Here is a 23,463-nt window from a genome sequence, read left to right on the forward strand (position 1 = left end):
AAATTATTGCAAATAGGGCATGGTAAGATCATAGATTGTGACCAGTATTGCAATGCACAACATCTACCACCTCTAGATGTTAGACAGTTCATTAGGCAGAGACTTCCTCTAATGACTCTAGCATAGCTCCTATTGCTGATAGAGTTTTCATTGCTTCCAAGAGGGGAGCAATTGATAGTATTAGACGCATTGCATATGTGGCTGCTAGTATCACATCTGACTCTCTTGGTCACTATATTCACACTCAATGAAGTCATCCAAGCTGAACATCTTTAGAGGCATCAAGTAGCACTTTAGGCACCTCCCCTAATGAGGCATATATAGTTGTTGGACTACCAGTATCAAGTTTTGTTAGTGCTCTTTATGGATAGCACACACATATGGATCTAGCATTGCATTTTTTGGAAGACCAGTTGTAGGGTATCAGTTATATTTTTGATACATAAGGGATACTAGTTCACTCAGCAATGGACACTATTAGACTGCATCAGAGCCCCATAGTTCTACAAGCATAGACCATACCAGTGACAGTCGTCACATAGCATAGCTCACAACATTTTGTACCAGGCTCATGACACTCTATAGATGGCTTGGTCATGCAAGTTGGAGATGCAAGGATCATAGTTGAGGACATTGATGATTTTGGTGAGCAGTTATGAGGGCCATCTAAGATTGATACTAGTCAGAGCATGGAATTTTCATCATACATGGACATGTTATTACAACCTAGGACTGATTCTACATCATTACCCAACCAATTACACAAGTCACATCACTCGTCATTACTACCAGTTGGAGATTATGGCATTGAAGGTGGTTTAGTAGGTGTTGGAGTTTTAGGAGATGATGTTGGTGTATCAGGATAGGATGTTGACACTGGAGGTGCATCGATAGATGATACGATGGAGTCTCATGATCATCCTCCAGGTCCTCAGACCCAAGTACATATATAATATTTTTAAATTTAAATATATAAAATTTAAAAATAGTTTAGATAGATATTAAAAAGTTATAATAAATTATGTAAACATAGTTCACCAAGCAAATTATTGCATCTAGTGTTGGGTCAAGGCATTTACGTTAGTGAGGATTCTACTGAGACACTACTAGTACAAGTTTAAATAGTTTTTAAAGTTAGTTATGTTTCAAATTATATGCACTCATATTCATGTACACATGTGTGTGAGTGTCTGTGCGTGTGTAAATATATATATATATATTGTTGGAATATTCAAATGGGAAGAGTACTTCTAAGAGGGGGGGTGAATCAGAAGTAATACATTTTTTCCATTAAAATTTTTAACTAAAAGTAAAATACTTGCATGTAAAACATATCAAATAAACATGAAGAAAACACATGCATCAACATATGACACCAGAATTTTGGTAACCCAGAAACCCTCTAGGAATAAGAAGGTAAAATTGGAGTGGGGATGAAAGCCACAAAATCACTGCAGCAATAATTGTTTGACCACTTCTAATGGCCTTTCCTATTAAAGGCCTACCCTATTAAAGGTGTTACACTATGTCAATAGTGACCTAGTTAAAGGATTTACAAACACTTTACACAAAGTATCACCTTGTTAAAAGATTTAGTCACCTCTTCAAAGGATCTACAAAATAGCTATTAAGCTAACCTAACAACACAGGGTTTTCACAATCTAATACAATTGCCAGAGAGTATTAGAAATCTTTGACCTGATTGCTTACAATCTACAATTGCTGATTTTAGGCACTTGATTTGCTCATTCTGATGTGATCCTTGCTTTATATGATATCTGTTCATAGCTCATGTACTATTCTAATCAATTAGATAAGTAATTGATGCTCGATTCACTAAGTTTTTGATGCCCCTGTTGCTTACCCTGTTCTACAATTTTTTTATCTACTTAGCAACTTCCTTAACTTCTATTTAGCAACATGAAATTGTGGGGTCCAAGTCTTCTTATAAAGACTTCGTAGACTTAGGGTTAGGTATGGATCTACAATCCATATTGAATCTTTAATTCCTACTCATTCCTTGCATTTTCTCATTGGTTGCATGCCTTCTCCATTTTTCTTATTGGCTGCATGTTGATTGCATAAGAAATATAAAAGATTCATTCTTATCCTTATTATCCTTTGAAATCCTTCTATGTCAGCTCAAAAATGGTTTACACTAAATTTATGAAGGCACAAACTCATATGTTGATTCTATGTTACTCGACACATATTGGATTACTAGTACTTAGCACATGTTTGATCCTAGTTTTCTTGGCACCTATTACATTATGTCTTGCTTGGCACATGTATATTTCTGGCTCACACGGCACATGAAGCATTTTGACTTGCTTAGCATCAACTATGACTCACCACCTATATATTACTCGACACTTGTATAATGCTCGACACCTAAAGTCACTTGGCACCTGTTGAATTTTTGGCTCAGCACATACTGTGGCTTGGCATACATAGTGTACTCAGCTTCAATTTAGAAAGTGGTTAAGTGTGTTGACACTCAAATGTCAAAACCATTCTGAGACCAACAATCTCCCCCTTTGACATGAGTGTCAAAAACACTTAACTAAACATTATTGGTCTGACCTTATGAGTATCCTAAACATTATGTTCTGCATATGTACAAAATTTTAAAATTTGTTCAAAATTTTGTAAGGAACAAAATACCTTATAACTCCCCCTGAGCTAATTGTGCCATTTCATTCTTGCAACCAAAATTCTTGTGCTAAATATACCTGATACTCTTTTCCTTTTCCCTGTTTCTTTAATTTGTACCTGTGCTTTGTATTCCTATATTTTGTATCAGAGTTATCTTCCATACATTTCCCACGTTGTATCTTATCTCTTATCTCCCCTTTTTGGCTATCTACAATCTTTCCCCTTTATTTTCCAAAAGAATGAATGAAAGAATGTAATCAAAAATGCTTAGTATTCTCCCTCTTAGTTATATCTTCCTTATTGTTTCTCCCCCAAAAAATTATATCTATCTCCCTTATTGTTATTTCTCCCCCTTTTTTGACACTTATGTCAAAGGGTTCTAAGGAGTAATACCATATTTAGCAAAAAAATGTATTTTTTACATCCATTATCATTCTCAAAGTTGCATCCTAGTTTTTCAAAGCAATTTCAAGTGACTTATGTTGGATGGCAGTCTCTGTAGCAAGATGTACAAGCCCATCAAGTGTAGAATTATTAGGATCTTTCTTTAAGATAGTTTCAGCATAGACTTGCTCTTTTTGGAGGACCTCCAAATGTGGGGTAATGGAGGATTGTATTTGCATAAATTTGGCCTTTATATTGGCCTCTTCACTTGTAAGTGTAGCTAATTCTCTTTGAGTGTGAAGCGATTGGGAAAAATGCTTCTCACTTTGAGCTGGATCTTTTGGTAATTGCATGTTGGAAATCTTCAAATTTCTCTCCTAGCTCATTATCCTTTGGCCTGTCTCTTGTGTGAAATTGGAAAAATCACAGCTTTTTGTACAATGAGAAGGTATTCTCAAGTATAGTTTTGACCTTTTCAATCATCTTGGCCAATTCTACCTGTGCAAGTGCTATGCCACTGGATATCTCCTCATTTGCTTTCCCTTGAAAATTCCTCTCAAACCATTCCATAAGTTTGACATTTGTATCTTGGTCTTCAGTTATCACTTGGTCAACTATATCTAATAATTGTTCCATTATAGGTTTTGACTCATCTGGTGACTACAAGCTGAAGGCATCCAAAAAGATGTCCTTAATCTCATGAAGTGTTTGCTTATGCTTATACTCCTTTCTAAGTATTTCTTGTCATTTCTTTCTATTTAATGCATCTTGCATCTCTGTAATTTGCTCCATGGTGATAGTCTTTGAGTCATAAGAAGGTATGACTATCTCTTCATCCAATTCAGGGTCTCCATAGTGAAGTACCTTTGCAACCTTTGTAGAGCTTCAGCTTGGTGTAGATATTTTCAATGATATCATCTCAGTGGTCAACTTCTGATGAGTTTGTGTAGGAGTGCTAGTTTTAGGTAATTCTACCAATGTTTGTATTGTGGTATGCTCCTCTTCTTTTGATGTGTCCTCCTTGTTCTCATCACACTTCCCTTCTCCTGCACTCGACTTCTAAATGGTGTCACCTATTGCTATTGCAATTTTTGGAGATGGTGGTGGAAGCATTAAAATTTGAGTGCTAGTAGTTGTATAGATGAAAGGTGGTTCTTGTGGTTTCACGTTGTCTCTTTCTGATTTTGCTACTATCTTTTGTAGCTTGTCTACACTCACCAATACAGGATTTGTGCATAATTGTGCCTAAAGAGTGGATTGGTGAATGATCTTGGAGAGATCCTCTACAGTTAGGGGATTGATGTTTTGAGTAGAATTGTCAGGAACATCCTTGATTGTTATAGTGTCTGTAGGTATGACGGTGACATGAGGAGGGCTAGGGGGTGGTATTTGTGTGTCTTGCACACTCTATTCCTCTTGCTTCTTTTGTTCAGCTGTTGTCATGTCTTCTCCCTTTTGTGTTTTCTCCTCCCCTTTTTCTTTATCCTCTACCTCTTTCTTCTCTTCTTCTTGCTTCTCTTCCTCTCCTTTTGTTGTTTTCTCCTTTTTTATTTTCTTTTCCTCTTCCACTACTTTGGCTTCCTTTTCCTTATCACTGGCTTTAGCCTTATTTACATCCTTATCCTATCCCTCTTCTTTATTAGTCAATTTGTTGAGTGTCTTCCACAATTGTGTTGACTTATTCACTACATCCTCAATTTTATTTTGTAGGATGTTGAAGGCTCTATATTTTGGTGCAAATTTTCTACCATGTTTCTTATTAGCCTTTGTTATTTGACCTCTTGTTAGGTCAGGTGTCACTTGTGCTAAGGTAGATTCTCTTATCTCCTTCTCCATTTTGAGACAATAATGCCACTTGTTTTCAAATATCTCATATAACTCCCGAGGCATGGTATTGTCTAGCTCTAGAGGTGTGTTCTTAAATTTAGCCATCATAGCATACACTGATTCCTCTATCTTGTTTTTTTCTTCTCTACTTAACTTATTAAATTCAATGCCTTTCAAATCATTCAAATTTGCATTCTTAATATTTTCACAAATCTTATCTATGATAGATTTGGGAGGATGGCTTACCACTCTGAATTGGTTGATATCCTCTATCTCAATCTTCTCCTCCTCATCAAAATCTAGTTGTGCTACATATTTTCTTCTTTTCTTTTGCACTTCATTAGTCTATTTAGTGGCCTTTTTCTTCTCTTTTACTTGCTCCTTGGCCTTTTGAGTAGATGCCATTGTGGTAGCTCTTTTTCCTAGTGTTGGCTTGGCTTGAGATGTTTTTGTAGCCTTCTTTTTCCCTTTTTTGTTGGGTTGCAGGTTGAGTTTTAGCCTTTCTCTTCTTTTGTTCAACTTGTGTAGGTGCTTCCTTGGCTTCTTCTTCATCAGCATCTTCCTCCTTGTCTTCTCCTAAGCCTTGGGTTATCTCCATAGGATCTTTCCCTTGCTCTTCTTCTTCTTCATTCTCTTCTCCTTCTTCTTCTTCCTCTTCAGCACCTGCTCCCCCTTCAATATCTACACCAAATTTCTTCTTTATTTTCTTCACTAGTTTATCTTTCTTCTTTAGGGTGGAGGTTGTTTTAAGTTCCATATCAACCTTGGAACATACAACATCATATGTTCCAAAATGAGGAGCCTCTTTATCAATCTCTTCTATAAGCAATGTTGTGATTGTTGTTGAGGCTTCATCCACATCAAGTTCATAACCTACTGGCATTAGCCATCTCACCTTTGGAACTATTACTTGAATGTAAGTGTAATCAATTTCTACCAAAAAGCATATGTCATTGATATGTTTTTCCACTAAGGAAATTGGTATTCTCACTCTTTGTTTCATGGATTTCTTAAAATCCTCAAAATGGCTTGTCATTTGGGCTTCAAAGTTGTCACCCATCTAATCAATGAACTTGTTCATTTGTGTGATTGTAGTTTTGTTTGGATTCCAATTCACCTTTCCTATTGAAGGAAACTCTTGCATGACATAGAAAAATATGCTCACAAGAACTGAACCAAACTTGCATTGAGCACCTTTGACCTTCTTATTGCTCCTAGGTTCTCATTTATCTGTTGCAACATCATTTCTACTAGATCATATGTATGATCTTTCTTCACAAGCCTATAAGCTACATCAATAGCTATACATGGTACTCTATTTAATCTATTGGATTGGTAGAATTTGTGATAAATCACTCTCACAACAAAATCTAGAAGGGGATCTATTACAGTATCAATGGTCATACCCCTCTTCTTCCACTTTGCCCTTGTGTTTCTTTCAATAACTTCTTTTGAATCACTATATAGGGTCTTGGGCCGATCTAGGGTTGGGAAACCCATAACCCTATGTACTATGCTCTTTGTTATTTTAATTGTTCATGTTTCTAGCCACAAATAGTCATTGTGTATCCTGCTTAAAATAATTCGTATCCACTTTGTTTTAAAACTTGTAGGGTAAACTAGGGCATTTGTTAAACCCTTCTTCTCAACAATCTAGAACTCATCTTTTAGAATGTTGTTCTCACATAGTTTTTCATAGGCTTGGAATATCTCAAGATCACCTACTACTACTATTTTGCAATTGTAACACTTTCTTACGTCATGCACCATGACAACTTTTGGTGGAATAATGGACAATGCACCAGCAGGATCATTTTTATTGGCGACTTTAGGGATTGGCCTAAACTCAAGTTGTTTGACCTCATTACTAACTAGTTGGACCTCATGACTTACCTTTCCTTTGGGGTTCTTAGAACTATAAGCCATTATACTGATCTAGGGTTTCAATATATTAAAAACTTTAACACTACATAGCTCGACACTTGATAAATTCCTTAGATTGACAAAACTTATGCTGAATCGATGTTGAAATCGATGCAAATGGCTTCAAGGTTGTTGTATGATTTCTATTGCACTCTTCTCATCTTTTCTCTATGTTCAAATGGCATAAAAATGATCAAAATTTGACCTTATACCTTTCAAAACCTAGCATTAAATGCTTAGTGCATACAATTGTGAACTCGGCACTTGAAGGTTTCAACATGACTCGGCTTCCACTAGATTTCCATTACTCGGCTTCAACTAGATTACCACTTCACTCAACTTCCATTGACATTTCTCAACTCAGCATCAACCATCAATTTGATCGCTACTAGCTACTTGACGTCCACTAGAGCTTTACTTGACATCTAAGGATAATTTGGTAGTATTTGCAAAAACTTCAAATTTTGGCTTGGCATCTTTGCTCATGCTTATTTATTCTTTACAATACTTCTTTTTCTTGGGACTGATGTATGATATAACTTTGTATATCATTCCCATACACCTATTTATGCTTAATTGGATGACAGGTGATCATTTAACCTCTTGGGTGAACTGATCCCTTCATTTGATGTGTTGCACTCATCTTTCTTCTTCCAAGTCTTGTTCATTTGTCCTCTAATTTGTTCAACATCTACTTTCTCTTTTCCTTTGTTGACATCTAACTTGGGTGCCTTGGACCTTGTTGGGAAATACCTACTAATATGACCTATCTTCAAGCAACTAAAACATGTGGTTTGACTTAACCATATGTAGTTGTTCCCTTTGAAATGTGTCCTTATGCAATTTTTAGGGATGTTCCCATACTCCTAATAGTAGTGACAGCTACACATAGTGTTGTAATCCCAGTTGTAGTGGTGTGCATGGTTGTTTCTCCTTGTAGGATGATTAGGTGTCCACATAGGCTTTGATCTGCACTCAAAAGCTCTATGTCCATATTTTTTGTAGGTGTAGCAATGACCCTCAAATCTTGGTGTTCTGATAGTCCCAGTCCTACATTCTTGTGCTTGATGTCCTTGCTTTTTGTACTTATAATAGTAGCTTGCATTCTTAAGCTTATCATGCTAATGGGAATTCTTACTCCTACATTTATTAGAGGTATGTCCCTTTTTACCATAGAAATGACAAGTAGGTTTAGTATTCTTACCTTTGTTACTCCTTTCTTCTACGGTCTTGGATGATTCTCCTTGTTCAGTGCTGGTGTAACCAAGCCCTGAAGTATCATTACTGGCCCTTGGTGATTTTAGTAATTTCTCAAAGTACTTGATAGCCTCATTGTGTTTGTTGAAGCTTTCTACTATCTTCTTCTCTCTCCTCAATTCATTTTGCAATTGTTCATTTTTTATTCTCAAGGTGGAGATCTCAACATCCTTCATGTTTAGCTCATGATGAGCACTCATCATCTGGCTTAAGGTGTCAAGCTGCATATTTGAGATTCTTTCAAACTCAATTATCTTCTCCTCCAATCTATTGGTAATATTTCTCTTTTCATCTTCTATCATAGCCTTGTCTTCAATAACTCTCTTCTTTTGTTCAGTCATTTCACAAATCATTATGGCTTGTGATTCTTGTTTAAGCTTGAGTATTCTGATTTCTTCTGCTTGAGCTCTGTTCTCCATCAATTCAGCTATTGTTGCATCAAATTCTTTGGAATCTCCATTGGAAAACACTTGTGTGGTATCGATCTCCTTCTAGTGTATGTCATTTCTAGCTATGGCTATATCCTTCCTTCTTTTCAAGGACTTTCTCAATTCCTCTCTAGCTTCCTCCAATTTGTGTAGAGCGAGGTGCACATCAATCACCTGGTTGTCTATGATCTTCCCAAGTTTGAAGACTTCCATCTTCAAATCTTTTCTCTAAGTTGTTAGGATTCTCCTTGTGAGAACCATAGCTCTGATACCAATTGTTGGAATATTCAAATGGGAAGAGTACTTTTGAGAGGGGTTAGTGAATAAAATTAATGCATTTTATCCATTAAAACTTTTAACTAAAAATAAACTGCTTGCATGTAAAACATATCAAATAAACATGAAGAAAATGCATGCATCAACACAAGACACCAGAATTTTGGTAACCCAGAAACCCTCCAAGAATAAGAAGGTAAAATTGGGGTGGGATGACACCCACAAAATCACTACAACAATAATTGTTTGACCACTTCTGATGGTCTACCCTATTAAAGGCCTTCCCTGTTAAAGGTGTTGCACTATGTCAATAGTGACCCAGTTAAAAGATTTACAAATACTTTACATGAAGTGTCACCCTGTTAAAGGATTTAGTCACCTCTTCAAAGGATCTACAAAATAGTTGTTAAGCTAACCTATCAACATAGGGTTTTCACAATCTAATACAATTGCTAGAGAGTATTAGAAATCTTTGACTTGATTGCTTACAATCTTCAATTGCTGATTTCAGGCACTTGATCTACTCATTTTGATGTGATCCTTGCTTGATCTGATATCTGTTTGTAGCCCTTGTACTATTCTGATCAACTAGATAAGTAATTGTTGCTCGATTCACTAAGTCTTTGATGCCCCTGTTGCTTTCCCTGTTCTACAATTTTGCTATCTGCTTAGCAACTTCCTTAACTTCTATTTAGCAACATAAAATTGTTGGGTCTAAGTGTTCTTATAAAGACTTTGTAGACTAAGGGTTAGGTATGGATCTATGATCCATATTGAATCTTTAATTCTCGCGCATTCCTTGCACTTTTCTCATTGGTTGCATGCCTTCTCCATTTTTCTTATTGGTTGCATGTTGATTGCATAGGAATATAAAATATTTGTTCTTATCCTTATTACCCTTCAAAATCCTTCTATGTCGGTTCAAAAATGGTTTACATCTGAGTTTGTGAAGGCACAAAATCATATGTTGATTCTGTGTTACTTGACACATACTGGATTATTGGTGCTCAACACATGTTTGATCCTAGTTTGCTCGGCACCTATTACATTCTATCTTATTTGGCACATGCATAGTTCTAGCTCGCTTAGCACATGAAGCGTTCTGACTTGCTTGGCATCAATTGGGACTCAGCACCTATATAGTACTTGGCACTTGTATAATGCTCGATACCTGAAGTCACTCGGCACCTATTGAAATTTCAGCTCAGACATACTATGGCTCAGCATGCATAGTGTACTCAGCTTCAATGTAGAAAGTGGTTAAGTGTGCTGACACTCAAATGTCAAAACCATTATGAGACCAACATTTGTAGGGCTCAGTTTTTGGGCCTTGGCCATAGGATGTATAGTAGACACAATTAGAAGGTCATTCTGTTCATATGTGTCTTGAGGGGTCCCTCCAGTAATACTAGATTTGTGTATATTATGATGCATTTATATATTGGTGACGTTGTATACATGTTTACCTATTTTGGAGACTTACGTACATGTATTTCAATACCTCAATGACATGTAAATTTCATTATTTATTTGACTATTTAGTACTTCAGTAGTTGGATAACATGTATTTGACATGTATTTAGATTATAGATTTTTAACTTTAGATTTGTTTGTGATCATTATAAAATAATCAAATTAAATTCTCTTCACCTACTTCAATAGCTAAATATGAAGAAGTTCCAAATTGATCTACGAACCTAATTTATAATTCAAAAAAATAATAATAATATAAGGTGATTGAATTGAATTCATTAACTGTATTTTTAATTACATCTAATTAATGTTGTATTGTTATCATCACTAGCTTATGTTCAAAATGTGTGCCTATTTTATCTAAGTGATTGAATTATTTTTCATGCCAATTATATTAATATTGGTGCTTAAAACTACTAAATAAACCCAAATGAATTAGATTATAGATTTGAAACATTTTATATATTTGTAATCATTATAGTAGTAGGACTAAAGATACATATTTGTTAAATCATTTAGTAGGACTTAAGATACATATTTTTTTTATGTGTATAAAAATATGCTAGTAGGTAAGCCAATACATTATATTAAAACACTTCTACAAAATATAATATTCTTAAAAACCTTCATCCATGGTAATTTATATTATTAAAATGTATACATTTAAAGATTATGAAATTTGATATATCAAGGAAAACAACTTTAAATTAATTCAAATTATTATAAAATAAATCTTATGAAGAACTAATATATATTTAAGATAATATTATTAAATTAATATAACATTCATCCCTTCTAATTGTGAAATCAATTAGTAGGACTAAAGATACATATTTTTTATGTATCTTTAAAAATATGCTAGTAGATATGCCAATACATTATTTTAAAAACTTTTACAAAATATAATATTCTTAAAAACCTTCATCCATGGTAATTAATATTATTAAAATGTATACATTTAAAGGTTCTGAAATTTGATATATCAAGGCAAACAGATTTTAAATTAATTCAAATTATTATAAAATAAATCTCAAGAAGAATTAATATCTTTTAAAGATAATATTATTAAATTAATATAACATTCGTCCCTTCTAATTATCTACATTTAAAGGTCGTAAAATTTGATTTAAATTAAATTAGATCATCTCAAAGCCCAATTCAACCATGATTTACACTTATAACATGTAATATCTTCTCATTATCTTCATTGTCTAGTCTCCACTTGCAACGTACAGGCTTAAATTTGACTGGATGTAGACAAAGTCTAGTAGCAACAACCAGGTGGTTATAGTGTAAAACCTTGTTGTTAAGTTGATAATCAACAAAGCGTATTCCATGTTGGACTATTTTGTCTTGCTTCAAATATGTTCCTTATATCACAACAGAACTTACACCACAAATTTAAATATTTTAAATTTTGATAGATATAAAGTTACCTAGATATATATAAATTCATATATATGTATCTGCACATGTATGTATAATACCTATGGGGAACAACATTTCATCACTTTCTTTAGGATCATAAATTTGGTCCTCTCTGCAGTACATCACAATAAATAATAACTGACACCTTCATGATTTCTAAGCTTAGCAATCACTACAAAGACATCTCCTGTAGAACAAGTATACATACATGTATAGTATATAAAACAATTCATTGATAAGTAAATAACAAGTTGAGATTAATTAGCAAGTTGAGATTATTTTTTATGATACTTACCCACTTTTACCAATCTAGAAATATGATTATAATCATCAAAAATCAATAAAATATCATCAAAATTTTCATCACTTTTATCAAATATATCGGTAACATCAAGTGGTACTGAAATCCATGCACCTGTATATCTAGGTGTTTTATTGATGCATTCTTGGTAGTCTTCATCAATGAAATTGTCACAAAAATATGAGTATTCTTTTGTCTTCAATGTCCAATTGTGATTATCTGTACTCATGACCAAATATAAGGAACATGTCTTTTCTATCCTCTTGCAACCATGCACGTTCTTTCCATTAACACTTGAAATTTCATTATAAAAACATTGACTTGAAGTAAATTTAAACTTCAACAAATCAAGATAAATTTTAAAACTTAATTGCATAAAATTTAAACAAATGTACACATCCATACCTGTTATCTCCAAAAAGACTCTATATGGTACTTATCAACTCGTTTTGATGATGTCCAAACCTTGTATGATGCAAAATGTGTCTTACACTATTTAACATCATCATGCGCATTACTTATATGAACTTCCTTATAATTAATTTGATACTTTCATAGAACACGTTTGATACAAGCTTCAACACTATCATGTTCACCTTTTCTATGCCCACTCACAAAAAAATCCGTATGTGTTTTATATTCTCATTAGGATGATATCTACATAATGCATAAAATAGTCTAGATGATTTGAACTATGTGGCACATCCATCAGACCAAATATAATGTTTATTAACAATTATGTATCTTTCTTTCAAATAAGAAAAAAGCATATTTAAGCAATTTTCTACATAGTGAAAGGCATGTTCTTTATCATCACTTGTATAAAAAAGATATTCTTTTTTAATGACTCATGCTTTAACTGTACTCTAAACAACATCCAAATCTAATTGTGCATGTCTATAACAAACATGTACCATAATAGTGACCTGCTTAGAAAAGAAATAATCTGATTGGATTGCCTTCTAATGAACAAAGAAATAGTTCTCTACAAAATCAACAATTGATACAATCATTTCGAGCAGGAAATTATCTCTCAAAGTTTGAAATTGTTGTGCTTGCCACTTTGCAAAAAAAGTGTGACGAATATAAGGTTGAATCAAACTCTTAAATCTATCCATAAATGTTACAATAGGTAACTCATGTTCAACATATTCCAACATTTTAGTCTCTTTCCCCAACTTTTTTTCATTTTTCACATACTTGTAACTTTGTAATTCACCTTTTTTGTTCCATCGATATTTTCAATTTTCAAAGAAAATAGAGCCAATTCACCACATGTTTCACATATTTCTTTGATGCAATTTATTTGACCAATTGGATCATTTATTTTGTCACATAAAATGGAACATATAAACTCACTTCACCTACTAGGAGGAGCAATGTGATAACCATATGTGTCTTCTACAAACTTTTGAAATACCTTATAGTGGAGATCAAACTCAATATGATGACAAGAACAATATATTTCAAACACTTTGTTTGACCTCACAAAGTATGGTTTCAATATTTGAAACAATGTTTGCCCTATTTTTACATTAGGATGTTCATTACAAAACAATACAAATAACTCATGTTGTGTTGTGTCCAACCAATGTTTTGTATGATGTTCATACTGACCAGATGCAATCCTATGCCTGATAACATCTCTACTATTTTATGAAAGATGAGTGTTATCAATCTAAAATAATATAACAAAAATTTTGAATCCCTCATCAATCCTATCAAAACGAGGTGCTTTATGCATGATTTTCCAATTGTCTTCCATAGTATTGTCATCCAAAATTAATCTTCTCTTAACATATTCTCTCATTGTTTTCCTACTAAAATCCATTTTAGATGAAATTGAAGATATTTGTCTATTTTGGATCATATTCTTATTTACAATAGACATCAACATCACTTTTCTTGTCGTAGACTTATCTTTAATTCTAAACTATTTTTCTATGTTTCTCAAACCTTGTTTAACATTTTCAATCACATTAGTTTGCATGTTAGAAAATATTCTCTTCTTTGATGTTGTGTCTACACCTAACAATTTCAATGTCTCTTGCAACTTCTTTTGTGTAAGCAAAAGTGAAAGAAACTGAGCTTATTCAAGTATTTTAATGTTATTAAATTTAGTCATTATTTCTCTTATTGTCTTATTCATTGACCTTTTCTTAGATAGACTTAAGGGTTGAACAGTAGCTGCAAGTGTTCATAATTTATCCACATCCATTTTAAGTAAATGATCTAAAATTTTATGAGAAATTTTATTCTTTATAAATTGAGAAATATTTATGAGTTCTTCCATACCTATTCCTACACTTGATCTCAACCATTCTATGATTTCTATTACTTGAATTTCTATAGGGAGTGATCTTGATCCTTCTTCAACATTCATTTTTTGAGATTTTGCAGGGAAAGATTCTAATCCTTCTCCGACTTTTGTTACTTGAACTTCTATAGGGAGTGATCTTAACCCTTCTCCTATATGCACTTCTTCTACTTATGTTGAGCCTCCTTCAACATTTTCTTCACCTTCACCTTGTTGATTATCTGCAACACATTTATAAATGAATCAAATTAGATAATAAACAAGATTGATACATAATTAAATTCAAGACCATGAAAATAAATAAATTATATGTATGTATGTATGTATGTATGTATGTATATAATTACATTCCTTGTTTATATTGATGATAACGTGTCAAAGTTTTCTAAAGATTTATTTGTTCTTCTTCATGAAATCTCTTCCTTGCATGTTTGTTTTGTCTTCCTTTCTTCTTTCCCATTGAAAAAAAATCAAAAATTTGTCATTGCCTTAAAAAATTCACATTTGCTTAATAAAATTTGGCTTCACTTTCAAACATTTGTCCTTAATGCTCAGCTGACGTCAACACATAATTTTTTAAGCATGTTCGCTCAAACATAATATTTTTCAATGGTTTCTCACGAACACAATAAAATAAATTTTCAGCAATTGGATTGTTCTGACTCATGTGTTCATGTGAACACATTGCGCAAACATGTTTAATATGTTCGCACGAACATGTGATTTTACAATTTTTGGGTTATTTTCTTACATTAAAAAAATTTGATGGTTTGACCCTAAAAAATGAGATCAAATGATCTCCTACTGTAAATCAAAAAAATTTAATTTATGCTACTCGGAGTAAGCTTTCCAACAACTATAATTTTGATACGTATTATATTCATTAAGACTTTCAAATATGAGTTTAACTCATTATAGGTTGATTAATGATTGAACATCAACTGACTTCAACACTTCAAGAAAATTGTAAATTAGGTCAAAAAAATTTAAAAATATATAGTAAATAGGTTGTTAATATAGCTTTCTATTAAAGAAAGAAAATTTGATTTATGATAAATTGAGTTCAAGTTATCCATGTCAAAATGAATGTATGTATGAATTACGATTGATGTCACTTCAAAATTTCATAAACTATATAATATTCAACCAAATGCATCCTCTATATATTGATGTTACAAATTCAACACCAAAATAATTACTTCATTATCATTTCTAGAAAAAAAATTATGCTTGTCAAAATGACTCACTCTTTAAAAATATTAATTTTTCATATGTACCACTTTTTAAGGGAGAAGAAAAATTTGACTTTAATAAAAAATTAAAATTAAAAAATATTGTTATAAAGTAGAAACATAGTACTAGAAATCACTAGTTTACATCATCTTTAAATTATTCATAGTTTTAGAGATATAGTCAGTCGAATATGAGGTTTGTTTCAAAAATATTGATTTCAGTGGCAAAATTGGTCAAAAAGTGGTACCCACTATTGTGGGATCACCCTGAAGTCTATCATGATAACATGGTCAAGGTAGTGCTAAGATCGTCACCTTAGAATAGCGACCTCACACGTATATCAAATGAAATATTGTCACCTTTCATGACATAAATCACAACAGCATCATGTATAGTAACTCACATGATATCCACCATGAACCAAGTCAAAGGGTAGACCTGCCATAGTTGCTTGTAGAGGGTGGAACAAATTTTTCATCTCAAACTTCTCTCTCAAAGAAGAGAGTACATTACAAAGAATTTTACTTTGAAATTCTCCCTTATAGAGAAGAGATCATTAACAAGGAATTGCGCCTCAAATTTTTTCCTCTAAATAACAGTCTTCGAAAGTCAGGTTCTCTAGTTACTCCCTTAGAAGCTATCTTTGCCCAAGGATTCCTATTGGACTCATTCTAAATTTGATATCAATCTTTCAAATTTCTAGTGATGAATCATCATTTTCTCAATATGTACATTGTGGTAGGCCCATCAAAGTCACACACATGTATTTTTAGACTCCCTCTGAGTATTAATCATTTTATCTCGTATGTTGCCTTTGAAAAAAATGTTGAACTCCCTCTTAATATAGAATGATACACATAATATCAATCATCAAGGATATTTTCTTCAAGGGCCTTACTTTATCCATCTTGATCATCAGCTTCTTTGGAGTTAGTGCCATAAGATTGAGTCTGGACAATTTTGGTAGCATGTGTACCAGTCTTCTCTTCTTGCAATAACATCCTTAGACATGAAGGAAAAGATCAAGGCAAATAACTCTTTTTGGTATATATAACTACAAATATGAGAGAGACTACAAAGAGTAGTTAAATGTAATACTTAAGGATATGAATATGTATCTGCCTATGAGGGCCATGCAACATCTCCTTTATAAAAATTATTCAAGTGGGAATGAAACATTGGTTATTGTTCCCCTCACAATGTAAAATTCTCACTCTTATATCATTGAGCAACTTTCCATAAATCCAATCTTTTGTAGACACTTTCATGAAGGATTGAATGTGATCTTGATGTTGCTAAGTCATGATTCTATTGTAGCATTGTTTACTATTTAGTTTTCAACATTAGAGATCTCCAGTACAACTATCTTCTTTGACTTTTATTCTCCTCAAGAATTTTGATTAAACATCATTTTCACTAACTAGAATAAGGAGATGTCTCCTTTAAATCCATGAATTCTTTTATATTTGTTCCATGTTGAATCCATGTGTATATAATCCTCTTTTCACGTTCTAAAAGCCTTCTCTATACTTCTTGTGATTTTAATACTTGCATTTTGATGATTTCTTAATATCACCTCGATAAATTAATATTTTAATGTATATTGACACTTAATATATATATCATTATCCTATTTATCCATTTTCACATAATATACACCTTTCTTTATTTTATTCATATATTATTATTTTTTATTATTAATAAGATAAGATAAACTTATTAATAATATTAATTTCCCTATCGCCCACAATATTTTCTTAAGCAATAGAAAAAGAACGAGGACGTCAAGTTTAATAAACTTCTATCTTCCTCGGTCCTTGTTGTTTTCAGTGCTAATCTTCACACTTCTACTTAATATATACTCACCTTATATTCTTGTCAATGATTAGTAGTTTTCAAGGTGGTCTGGATGTCGAGCTTCAGTAGGATATCATCAAGTGTCTCTTAGATATTTGTATTACGACCCATACTTAACTCCCCTACACCAAATTTGTGTAGTATAATCCTCCTCCTACCAAGGATCGTTTGGATGGATTATTGCTCTTGTACACACCTAGGCTCCTGTTCATTCAATAAAATAGCTTTTGTTTCATCCCAAATTTCAATAAAATTCTTTTTTGATGGTCTTGCCTCCCCCCGTATGCTTCCACCATTTATTTCAAATGCTTTCTCAACATTGTTCAAGGGTTTAGCAAATTATTTATTTAGGGAATGAATACACAACTTCCATATGAATGATAATTTTGTCCATACCTAAGGCATTTGCAATTTATGTATTTTAGTCAAGAATGATAGAAATGTAATTATAGTTTATGTTTAGAGATGATGTATTGCAAAATAATATCATGATGATCCAAATTAATTTCTTCTATAAAAAAATCACTATCGAGTCTTGTATTGACACCAAACTTTTGTGGATTATCTCATCCTCGAATGGCTCAATGTATTATACTACCTCTCCTATGAATAGAATCAAAGTGCATAGACACAATGCCCATTGCCCTATATTTCTACCAATACATTAGTAGTCCTATTTATCCTAAAAGAAGCATCTGAAAACTCTATTGATCAATTCACACTTTAAGTCCCTACTAATTTCTAGCCAGTCTGTGATTTCCATGCATCTACTTCTCGAGTGTCCTCTTGATGACTTGAGTATTTTATGTTGTTGAGTCAGATTTATGCCAAGGAATTATTGATATCCTCGCTTGCATGGTTGTCTATTGTAATTTACTTTGTTGGTATTTTCTTCTTCTCCTCTGCACATGTTCTTTTACTTTCCCATGTCATCATATATCGAGTCAATATGGTAATGGTTGTAGATTGAAATGAGTCACCGATGGTACCTTGCCATGGTTTGAAGCTGGTTAGTGCTAAACCATGGTCCTGTGTGTTGTATTTGCCCAATATCATTTTGTACGACCTAATCTAGCTACAAATATGACTCTTTGCACCTCTGCAATAAACTCAATTGACAAGTCCAACGAGACGACACCCAATACCTATTCCAAAATATTTAAAAAAATTGAGAACGAAGATGCATTTGTATATCAATTGATTGTGTTCAAGTTTCTTGACCTCTTCCACGTAGTAAGAAAAATCCTCAAATAATCACAACTCAAACATTGTGGCAAGGAGATGATGTAGGAGATGGTGTTGGTATTTTCCAGTTAGAATGCGACAAGACTGTGAGAAATATATTAAAATTTAATTTAATACTCACAACCCTAAACCTAAAATCTTTACTCGGCACTTGAAAAAAGTGCTCGACACATGAAGGTGTCGAGTGCCAATTTTTCTCGGCACTTGAAGAGCTCAGCACAAAAATGCAGTAGGTGCTAAGTGTTTTGTTTCATCTAAAATATTATAACTTAGAGAAATTCAATGTGAATGCTTTCACCATTAAAACCAGAAAGCCAAGCTTTAACCTTTCAACCAAGTTTCTCAAATACAATCAATAGAAGAGGAAGAACAATAGATTCAAGTATGCCTCCTTGCTTTTCTATTTAACTAAGATTTAAACTATTACAAAATTTGAGAGCATTCGGCTTCAATGAGAAAACTCTAAAATAACCCTAAACTGATAATACTTCAAACTTCAATAAAATTTTAAACTAGCAGCTCTAACGGCTACATATAAAGGTGCCTAGAGCAATCATTGCTTCAACAAGACAAAACAAAATAACAACCAACTCATAGAATGAACAAAGGAGTCACGTACAACTGGAGACACTGAACATACTTCCTTCTGTCTCTGTAACAAGTGGATCTGCTGACCACTTTCTTCTTCTTCCTTTTCTCTGCTCTACTGAATTGAAACTCTGAATAATTAGACTGAATGAATGAATGAATAAACATTCCCTTTTGTCATATCTTTCTCCCTCAACGTCCAAATTCAAAATCTCACCTACCAAAAATAAATGTCTGTCGTTCATGGATTCCTGCGGTGACCTGATAGGGTAGATGGGCGTGGGGCTCGAGGACAACCTATTGGCTCTCCAATATTTAATTTTTCTAACTCTCCCCCTTTGTCCTAAGCCAAACAAACAAGGATCACATCTGATCCAAATCAACTACACCAAGACTCTCTCTTAAGTGTACAAAAGTTCCAATGCCTAATGGCTTGGTGAAAATATCTACTAGCTGCTGCTCAGACTTGCAAAATTCCATCTTGATATCCCCATTCTCCACCAACTCGCTAATGAAGTGATATCTGATCTCAATATGCTTGCTTCTCCCATGGAAGATTGGATTCTTGGACAATGCAATTGATGAGATGTTGTCACAATAAATTGTGGTTCCAACCTCTTGCCTTTCATTCAAATCTGTCAAGATCCTCCTTAGCCATATTGCTTGACATGTTGCTACATTTGCTGCAATGTATTCAGCCTCTACTATAGATTGAGAAACAATAGGTTACATCTTGGATGCCCATGAAATTACACCTGATCCCATATGAAATATGTATCTGAAAGTGCTCTTCCTATCATTTATACTTCCAGCCCAATCACTATCTGTGTAACCAACCAACTTGAAATCATCATTTGCAGTATACAAAATTCTAAATCCCTTGGTACCTTTCACATACCTTGGGATCCTTTTTCCCGCTTGCCAATGGGAATCCTTTGGTGTTTCCATAAATCTGGAAATTAGACTTACTGCATGCATTAGGTCTGGCCAAGTTGCAATCAAGTACATTAAACTTCCAACCATACTCTTGTATAATGTTGGATCCACTCTCTTGCTAGAGTCTTCCTTGCTCAACTTCAGACCTATTGTTGTTGGTGTGGGGGCTGCCTTACTATTCTGCATTTTAAATCTCTCCAAGATCTACCTTGCATATTTTTCTTGAGAGATGAATATGCCATCATGCATTTGTTTTACTTCTATGCCTAGAAAGTACTTCAAGAGACCTAGGTCTATCATTTCAAATTCACTTTTCATGGCCTCTTTGAACTCACCAAGTAGAGTCTTTTCATTACCAGTAAAAATCAAGTTATCTATATACAAGACAACAATCAATACATTACCATCTACTACCTTGATGTAAAGAGTGGGCTCACCGTTGCTTTTTCTAAAGCCATTGCTCATCAAATATGAGTCAATCCTACTGTACCATGCCCTTGGAGCTTGCTTGAGCCCATAAAGAGCTCTCTTCAATCTATATACTTTATTCTCTTCACCTGCAACTTCATAACCAGGTGGCTACTCCACATACACTTCTTCTTTCAATACACCATTTAGGAAGGCGGACTTCACATCCATTTGGAATACCTTCCACTTGTGTTGGGCTATAATTGCTATGACAGCACGCACGATTTCTATTCTTGCAACAGGGGCATATGTTTCATCATAGTCTCTTCCATACTATTATTTGTAGCCCTTGACTACCAGCCTTGCCTTATGCCTATCAATCTTGCCTTCAGCATTGCATTTGGTCTTATAGACCCATTTCACTCCAATCACATGATTCTTGGGAGGCAATTCAGTTATCTCCCATGTCTCATTCCTTTCTATAGCATCTATCTCCTCATCCATGGCCTTACACCATTTCTTCTCCTTAATAGCTTCTTCAAAATATATTGGATCACTATAAGAAAATAATGCAAAATTAGCACTCTCATCATAATATTCATACCTTTCATCTTGGTATATCTCCCTAAGACACTTGGTCTTTCTTGGTAAGAGGGAGGAGAGTGTGGGATTAGAATCTTCATTGTTGCTGCATTGCCAACCAGCTCAATCTTCACTAGTACTTGGCACTGACACTCAGTCATGCCTAGAAGAGCTCGGCAATGACTAAACCTACTTGCCTTTTCTTCTATTTCCTCCTTCTTCTTGCTATTCATTAGTGTCTTCTTCACTCATAATTGGCACTTTACTTGAAGTGCTTGGTGACTCATCAATTGAACCATACCAAGACTGATTTTCAAGAAATTCCACATCTCTTGAAAGAGTCATCTTGTTGTTCAATGGGTCATACAATCTATATACCTTTGAGTCTGAGTTTTACCCTGTGAAAATGCGTTTCACACCTTTGTCATCAAATTTTTGCCTTTTCTCTTTAGGCACATGTGCATATGCAACACATCCAAACACCCTTAGGTGTTCAACTGTCCATCTTCTTCGTGATCATGCTTCCATTGGAATTCTATCACAGACTGCTTTTATAGGACACCTATTAATTAGGTAAACTATTGTTGCCATAGCCTCTCCCCAAAATTTAGTTGGGAGACCTTTCTCTTTCATCATTCTCCTTGCCATTTCAACAATGGTCTTGTTTTTTCTTTCAGCCACTCCATTCTGCTATGGTGTGTAGCTAGCTATGAGCTCTTTCTTTGTGCCATGCTTCCTGCAAAAATTTACAAAAGAATTAGAGATATACTCCCCTCCTCTATCTGATCTGAGGACCTTGATATAGTGTCCACATTCTCTTTTAGCCTGGGCTTTAAATTTTACAAATTTATCAAATGCTTCAAATTTATTCTTTAAGAAATACACCCATGTCCTACGACTGAAATCATCAATGAATGTCAAAAAATAAGTACTCCTCCCAATGGAAGTAACTTGCATAGGACCAACTAGGTCAGTATGCACTAACTCTAATGGATATCTAGCCCTCCTAGAATTTCTAGAATTAAAGGGAAGCCTATGTTGCTTACCCAAAATACAAGCCTCACACTTGTCACAAGAATTTCCTACACATGGCAAACCATCTACCATTCTTTTATTTGACAATAAATTTAAACCAGCATAGCCAAGATGACCATACCTGAGATTCCACAACCATGAAGGGTCTTCAATCACACTCCTTAGAGCTGATTGTGTGGGAGGTGCAACACCAACTTGAGATGAGAAACATGTCTCTATCTTCAAGGGAAACATTTTGTTCTTTGTCATTTGAACTGCTACAAGCAAGTTCTTGCTCCCATCCTTTTCATGAATGACACACCTATCATTTTCCATCAGCACTTTGTATCCATTTTGAATGAGCTGACCAATGCTCATCAAATTGTGCTTCATACCAGGGGTGAAATACACATTTTGTATTTCTTTCTTCTCACCTTTATTGGTGCGGACCATAATAGATCCTTTTCCCACAACTGGTAGGGTTCCATTAGTACCCATTTTAATCTCAGATTTGAAACTCTTGTCAATGAATGAAAAAAAAAATTCATTACCACTCATGTGGTTGCTACATCCACTGTCGAGCTACCAAACCTCAGGGCTTCCTTCTTCACCAACATTACACATGATGAAGGCAGTGTTTTCACTTCCCATATTCACGTCAGCCACATTTGCTTGTCCTGATTGATCTTTCTGCTTTTTCCAGCATTCATTTGCATAATGCTCATATTTATGACAGTAGTAACATTCTACATTACTCTTATTTGAGTTGTAGTTTTTCTTACCTCCTTTTGAGGTATTTTGAGAGCTACTTGCTCCATCTTCTCTTCCTGAGCTTTCCGCTGCAGCATTTCTTTGTCCTCCATTTCCTCGGCCTCTACCTCTGGAGTTTCTGCTTGAGCCATTTCTTCCTCTCCCCCTTCCTTTTGGATTTTTCTGAGCCTTGAATGCTTGCTCTTGGGAATATGAATAAGTAGATCTATTGATCCTATGCTCATGGGTTTGAATGTACCCATCAACTCATCCATTGTCAAAATAGTGAGGTCTTTTGCCTCTTCTATGGTCATGACCAAATTGTCATATTTATGAGATAAACTCCTCAATATCTTTTCCACTATCCTTTGCTCTTGATAGTCTTCTCCATTTAACTTCAATTGGTTAATCACATTGCAGGTCCATGAACTGAAGTCAAAAACTGATTCATTTTCCTTCATCTAAAGATTCTCAAACTCCCTCCTTATGTTTTGTAGCTTTAGTATATGAACTCTATCAGTCCCCTTGAAGTTCGTCTCAAGGATGTCCCATGCTTCCTTTGCATAATTTGTTGCTGCAAT

The sequence above is a fragment of the Cupressus sempervirens genome, chromosome 9 (genome assembly GCF_028749045.1).
Source record: "Cupressus sempervirens isolate cs-2001-9-10 chromosome 9, ASM2874904v1, whole genome shotgun sequence".
NCBI classification, from domain to species: Eukaryota; Viridiplantae; Streptophyta; class Pinopsida; order Cupressales; family Cupressaceae; genus Cupressus; species Cupressus sempervirens.